The sequence below is a fragment of the Tupaia chinensis genome, unplaced genomic scaffold (genome assembly GCF_000334495.1).
Source record: "Tupaia chinensis unplaced genomic scaffold, TupChi_1.0 Scaffold139935_1, whole genome shotgun sequence".
In the NCBI taxonomy this organism is placed as follows: Eukaryota; Metazoa; Chordata; class Mammalia; order Scandentia; family Tupaiidae; genus Tupaia; species Tupaia belangeri.
Window position 1 is genome coordinate 602,594 of NW_006199814.1, and position 6,187 is coordinate 608,780.

Here is a 6,187-nt window from a genome sequence, read left to right on the forward strand (position 1 = left end):
TTTTTTTTTTTTTTTTTTTTTTTTTTTTAAGAGAGATTTTTGCAGAAGCTGGGTTAAGTCCTGCAGGGTCTTCCTCAGAGCTGCTCCTCATGTCTGGGATACACTGCGGCATATGTGTGCCGTCATCTCAGCTGCATGGGCTGGGTTATGCTGAAGGAAGTTAGGGAAGCAGCTCGCTGGGCACCACCCACTAGCGAAAGTGGGACATTAGGATCTGGGAGCCACACACATTCATAGGTTGGCACTCCATGGCTTCAGACTTGTGAGAAATCAGTATCGTCAGCTATTTCTTTTCTTAACTGGGACTATGTATCCCCCTGCTCCCGGAGTTTTGCGGTGTGTGTAACAACAGTTTTGCGATGGTGTGTGTAGAACTCTCACGCGTCTAGCTCTTGCCCCTTCCAAAGCTGAAGCCAAAGCAAAGGTTTTGAAGGTCAAGAAGGCAGTGCTAAAAGGCATCCACTCACACACACTCACACACACACACACACACACACACACACACAAATCTATATATCACTCACTTCTGGAGGCTCAAGACTCTTCCATTGGGGAGGCAGTCCAACTATCCTCAGAAGAGCGCCCCCAAGAGAAACAAGTTTGACCACTTATGCCATCATCAAGTTCCTGTAACCAAGTCTGCCATGAAGATAGAAGACAACACACTTGTCTTCATTGTTGATGTCAAGGCCAACAAGCACCAGATCAACAGGCTGTTTTTCACCATATTAAAAAGAGAAAGAGAGAGATTTTTTGCCACAGGGAACATGTGCTTGCCAGAGAGATAGAAAGTGAGAAATCACGCCCCAGAGGGAATCGCTATACCACAATCCCTTCTCCAGTCTCTTCTCAGGATTTTGGGCATGCACACACATGTGTCTGGCATGAGTTTTAAGCTGCTGGGTCTGGGACTCAAACTGTGGTCGACTATGTGAGAGGCCAGCAACATAACAATTACACCATCTGCTGGTCCTGAAAATTTTTCATATTTTTAATGTGAGCCATCATTTCTAATTTTCCCAAATCTATAGAGAATTTGTACATGATTCTCATAAAATCATGTTACTACATTTATATCTTGGATTCTTTATAGACATAAGCTTTATCTTATAGTTAGCCATACCAAAGTTCAATTCTTCCTTTTCTGTTCTTTCTTCCAGCATTCCAGACTTCATAAACCTTTTTGTTAATTTTTTATACCCCAAAATTATTTGTTTAATATGACTGTGAACTCAGAGATTTACCATAAGTACCTAATCTACAAAAAAAAAATTAAATTAGCATCAAGTTTTTACTAAGGGTACCAACTACCAAGATTTTTTTTTCTTAATAAGTAACTGTCCCAATTCTATTAATTAGTTTCTAAGTCAATTCTGAAATAAAGCTGTTTCTCCCATCCTATAGTGTATACTTTTAAGGTACAGTTTCTGGTATGTGTGCATGTGTGTTGGGATGTGTGTGGGAATGGAGGGGCACAGCAGGGAAAGGGAGACTTTGTCAAGGGCATTTTTTTCTGGTGTTAATAAGTTACATCTATTTGTTCCTCTTTTCTTCAGAAGCCTATTTATCATTTCATTGACCTCGACTTGATTGATTGGCATGATTTCCCATTACGTAAATCATACTGTTCATTCCCAAATAGATTGTTTGCTTAAATGTTCAACAATTATACCATTCATTACTAATTCTGCTTCCCTGACTCTGAAGTAAACGAGCAATCTATTATCAACAAGGACCTCCACTGGAATGCTTTGTGTAGATCAATTACACAGAAGTTATTTGTAATGATAAGATGTACATTTTACTCAGTCAATGGTAGTATATTAATGTATTCTTGAAAAAATGAAGCCCTTTGTGAGCAATACCTAGCCAAATCATTTTGTTTATTAATCTTCTTTAGCAGTTGCAATTCCAGTTTCTGGTCAGACATTGTATAGTATATCCTTATACTATATTTTTAAAATCCTGGATATACATGCAATTTGTTTCACAAAACTGTATATTGCTTCTAGTACTTAAAGAGCACTTGAAAAGCTAGAGAAATCAAAAAATTATACTAATAAAATATATTCCATGAAAGTTTTGCTTCTAATGATATAACGATAAAAAATTTTTTGGAGAGATTTTTTGCTATAGGGTGCATGTGCTCACCAGAAAGACAGATATCAAGAAATCACTCCCCAAGGAGGATGGCCACACTGCAATCCTTTCTCCTCCAGTCTCCTCATGAGATTTTAGGCACTCACACACACATGCCCAGCATGAGTTTCAAGCCTCCAGGTCCAGAACCCAAACTACAGTCAGTTATATGGAAGTCCAGCAACGTAACTATTACACCATCTGCTGAGGGTGTATTAATAAATGATATAAATTTTTATATAAATTATATAAAATTATATAAATGTTTTTCAGAAAAAATGCAAAAAATTAAACCTCATTCTACGTAGAGGAATACATTCTTAAGTTTCCACTGGACATCCTTGGGCTAGCAGTTCACATGACTCATTACAAAAAGTTATCTATATTCAGATTTAAAATGCTCTCAGTGAAAAGAACATAGCGTAAAAACGACTGAGTCTGACTGCAAGGAGCATTCATCATGGAGAGTCACTCTCTTGTACTATCCAGTTACATGATGAATTGATGACACTTGTTCAAAGGAAAGAGAAAACTGGGTAACTACTGGTCCAATTTTAAAAAGAGAAGGAAGAACATGTAGCAGTTAAAAAGTGGGATGAGGGATCTGTGTTAGGTCAGGTTCTTTCAGAAAGCCTGAGATGAGCTTTCTTGTCTAGTTTATTAATTGGACTGTACTCTCAAAAACACAAGTCAAGGAAGCAAAAATGTGACTCAGTTACAGACCACTTTCAGTTTGATCTCACAGGAAAGCTCTAAAGTACAAATCACAGTGTGAGTTAGCCCCCCTTCAGGCAAGTGGTCAGCCCTTCATAATCCCCTAACATTTAATTACTGGTTAAGTTCTATTGGTAACAATAGGCGGAATCAGTCTCTAAGGAGAGAGCAACTCTCTAAGTTACCAGCCCACAGTCATATCAGCTGGAAGATGGAATTGCCAGGAGGGTAAAGTGGATCCATTTGCAAATACTACAGGGTCCCATTGCTCTGGCTTTGAGTTCCACTACATAGTTATTAGCTGTGTGACATCTGGCAAGTAGTTAAGATCTCTGTTCTTGGGTTCCTTGTCTATGAAATTAGGGAGAACAATGTTCATCTCTCAAGGTTCTTTTAAGAATAAAAAATAATAATAATGCATATAGAGCACTTGGGCTGGGAGAAGTACTCAATAAATTGATGTTTTACAAAATGCTAAGTAGCTCAAAGGTAAAAATTATTAAAAGACTGTTATGATTTCTTTTAATAAGACATGGTACTTGGCAAAGCTCCACAAGTAAGAAAATATTGGGGGGGTAGGTTCTCTCCCAGCAGAGCATTGAACAATAAATATATTTTTGCCCATTTTTACAGATGCCTGTGTGACTATCTAGTCTTCAGCAATTCAGTTGTGTTACTCTGTGAAAAAGCCCAAGTGGTGGGATAAGTTCTATGCTCTCCTGAGAGTAGCAGCCTTGCTTGGAAGGTACAAAATAACCACCAGAAGCCATACCGCTTAGCATAAGGGAATTAGGAAGGGATTAAAGAAAAAATAGCCAAACATATGATATCTGACCAAACTTGTAAATGAGGATATGAGACAATAGTGGTAATGATGGGGTAGGAGATTCTGATGTGATATTGGCGCTAAGTGCCAATTTCGGTTGGCTTGCTTGGAACACTCCTAAGATCTTAAGACATATTTTAAGAATGTGTTTAAGTAAAACATAAATGTGTGCTACAGGAGCTTATACTTTAGTGGTAGATAAACATAAGAAAGAAAGAAATATTATATTATAGCTTGTTAAAAGGTGGTAACTGCTAAGGGGGAAAAAAGAGTAGGATAGTAGGATAAGGCATGCCCGGGGGTAAAGTAATAAGTTGAGTATTAAACAGGGTGGTCATGATAACCTACTGAGAGGATAAGAATGGTGCCAAGACACAAAGGAGATGTAAGATTAATCTAGTGGAAATCCTGGAGAGAGCATTTCAGACAGAAGGAACAGCTTCAGGAAAGGATTTAAGTCAGGAGAGAAAAAAGAAAAAGGCGAAAAGTAAGCGTAGTGTAGAATGGTATGAAATGACATCATGAGAGTAACAAGAAGGGATGCAAAAAATCAGGAGGTTAAAAGTGAAGGGACAGGGGGACCAGCAGTTAGCATAATGGCTATGTCACTGGACTCCCATGTAGTCGACCGCGGTTCACGTCCCAGACCCGGTGGCTTAGAAAAATCACGTAGGGCAAGTGCGCATGCGTGCCCAAGAGCCCGAGAGGAGAATGGAGGAGCAGGGATTGTGGCATGGCCATCCCCCCTGGGGCGGGGATTTCTCACTTTCTGTCTCTCTGTCTCTCTCTGTCTGTCTGGTGAGCACATGCGCCCTATAGTAAAAAAACCTCTCCAAAAAAAAAAAAAAAAGCAAAGGGACAGGTAGGCTCTGTGGCTCCTGGTGGTTAAGTCTACTGGGTCTCACAAGGCCAAACATACAGACCTGGTGGCTTGAGAAACACATAAGGCACGTGTATACATGTGCTTAAAATCTCAATAGGGAGAGATGGAGAAGAAGGATTATAGAGTGGCCATTCCCCATGGGGGATCCTTTCTTCTCTCCCTTTCTCTCTGTCTCTTTCTGGTGAATGCATGCAGCTGCTAGCAAAAAAATTTTAAATGGAAGGACAGTTTGCATGGTTGTTCCTGACCCTCTCTTTTGTGGCCTGGCTCCTACTCCACCAAACTGACAGATTAGAAGAAATTGCCACTGTTCACTTGTTGAGTATCATCTGTTACCCACAGTTGCCTTTCTGTGCTTTGTCTACTGGATTAAACTCACCACCTTCCTTCCCATCCCCTGGTGCTAACTGCTATTCAAGTTTGTGACATTAGATTTTCCTACAATTAGGATATTTTTCTTGTCAGCTATTCTGCCTCATCACTTTCCTCACCACCACCATCACCATCACAGTCCCCTGGTCTAAAGGATTTTCTCTATTGTATGCACCACCATTGCACTGAGTGAATCCTAAAAGCTGTCTTGAGGGTGAGCCTGTTAAAACTTATATAAATAAAATAAGGCTTTTATGTTGCTTATAAATGTAGAAAATAACAATTCACCTTTGCTTCTAAAATATGGAAAATCAGATGGAATGACCACACTCTGACAAATGATATTTAAAGTATTAATAGATACATTAACAACATAATATTCCTTCTTAGACTTTCTTAAAGCCTAACCTGATATCAGGCAATATTTGGAACAAAAAAGATCCATTTTGAATCCAAGCTCATACTTGGTGATTCTGGGTAAGGTAGTTAAACTTCCTGAACCTCAGTTTTCTAAACTGCAAAATGAGGTTGATACATAATTCACAGGGTGATTTTTCAGACTTATATAAAAGGTCTCACATTTTATAGGTGGTTTATGGTAATTCCATTACTTCCTTAAATAGGTTTTTCTCTTCATATTGCTGCTTTCAATTCATCTTGCTGATAACATTCAGCATAAATCTATAAAGCTTCAGAAAGTCTACACTTCAGCTCAATTCAATAACTTACATAGGTCTGGTCAATGTGGCTACTATCAAAACGTAAGAGGGGCACACCCATAGTTTAGTGGTTAGGGAGCTAGATCCCATAGGGTCAGCTGTGGTTTGAATCCCAGCCCTGAGGCTCAAAAACTTGCTGAGCATGTGTACATGCATGCCACAAATTTTGACAGAACATATAAACGAAGAAGAGATTGAGTCAGAACCATGCTTCACTAGGATGCTTTTTCCTTTTTTCTGTCTCTCTCTGGCAACTGCACTTTGCCTCTAGTAATTTAAACAAATAAACAAACAAACAAACAAACAAAAAAACACAAAAAGCACATAAGAAAAATAATGCCCATAAATTGGCCTTATAGCCTAGTGATTAAGGGAGCTGGATCCCACATGGCTGCCTGGGATTTGAATATCGGCCCCTGTGGCTTGAAAAATACACTGGGCATGTGTATGTAGGTTTCTAAGACCATGACAGGATGAAGAAATGAAGATGGTATTGCAGTGTGACTATGTCTCATTGGCGAATGCATTCTCTCT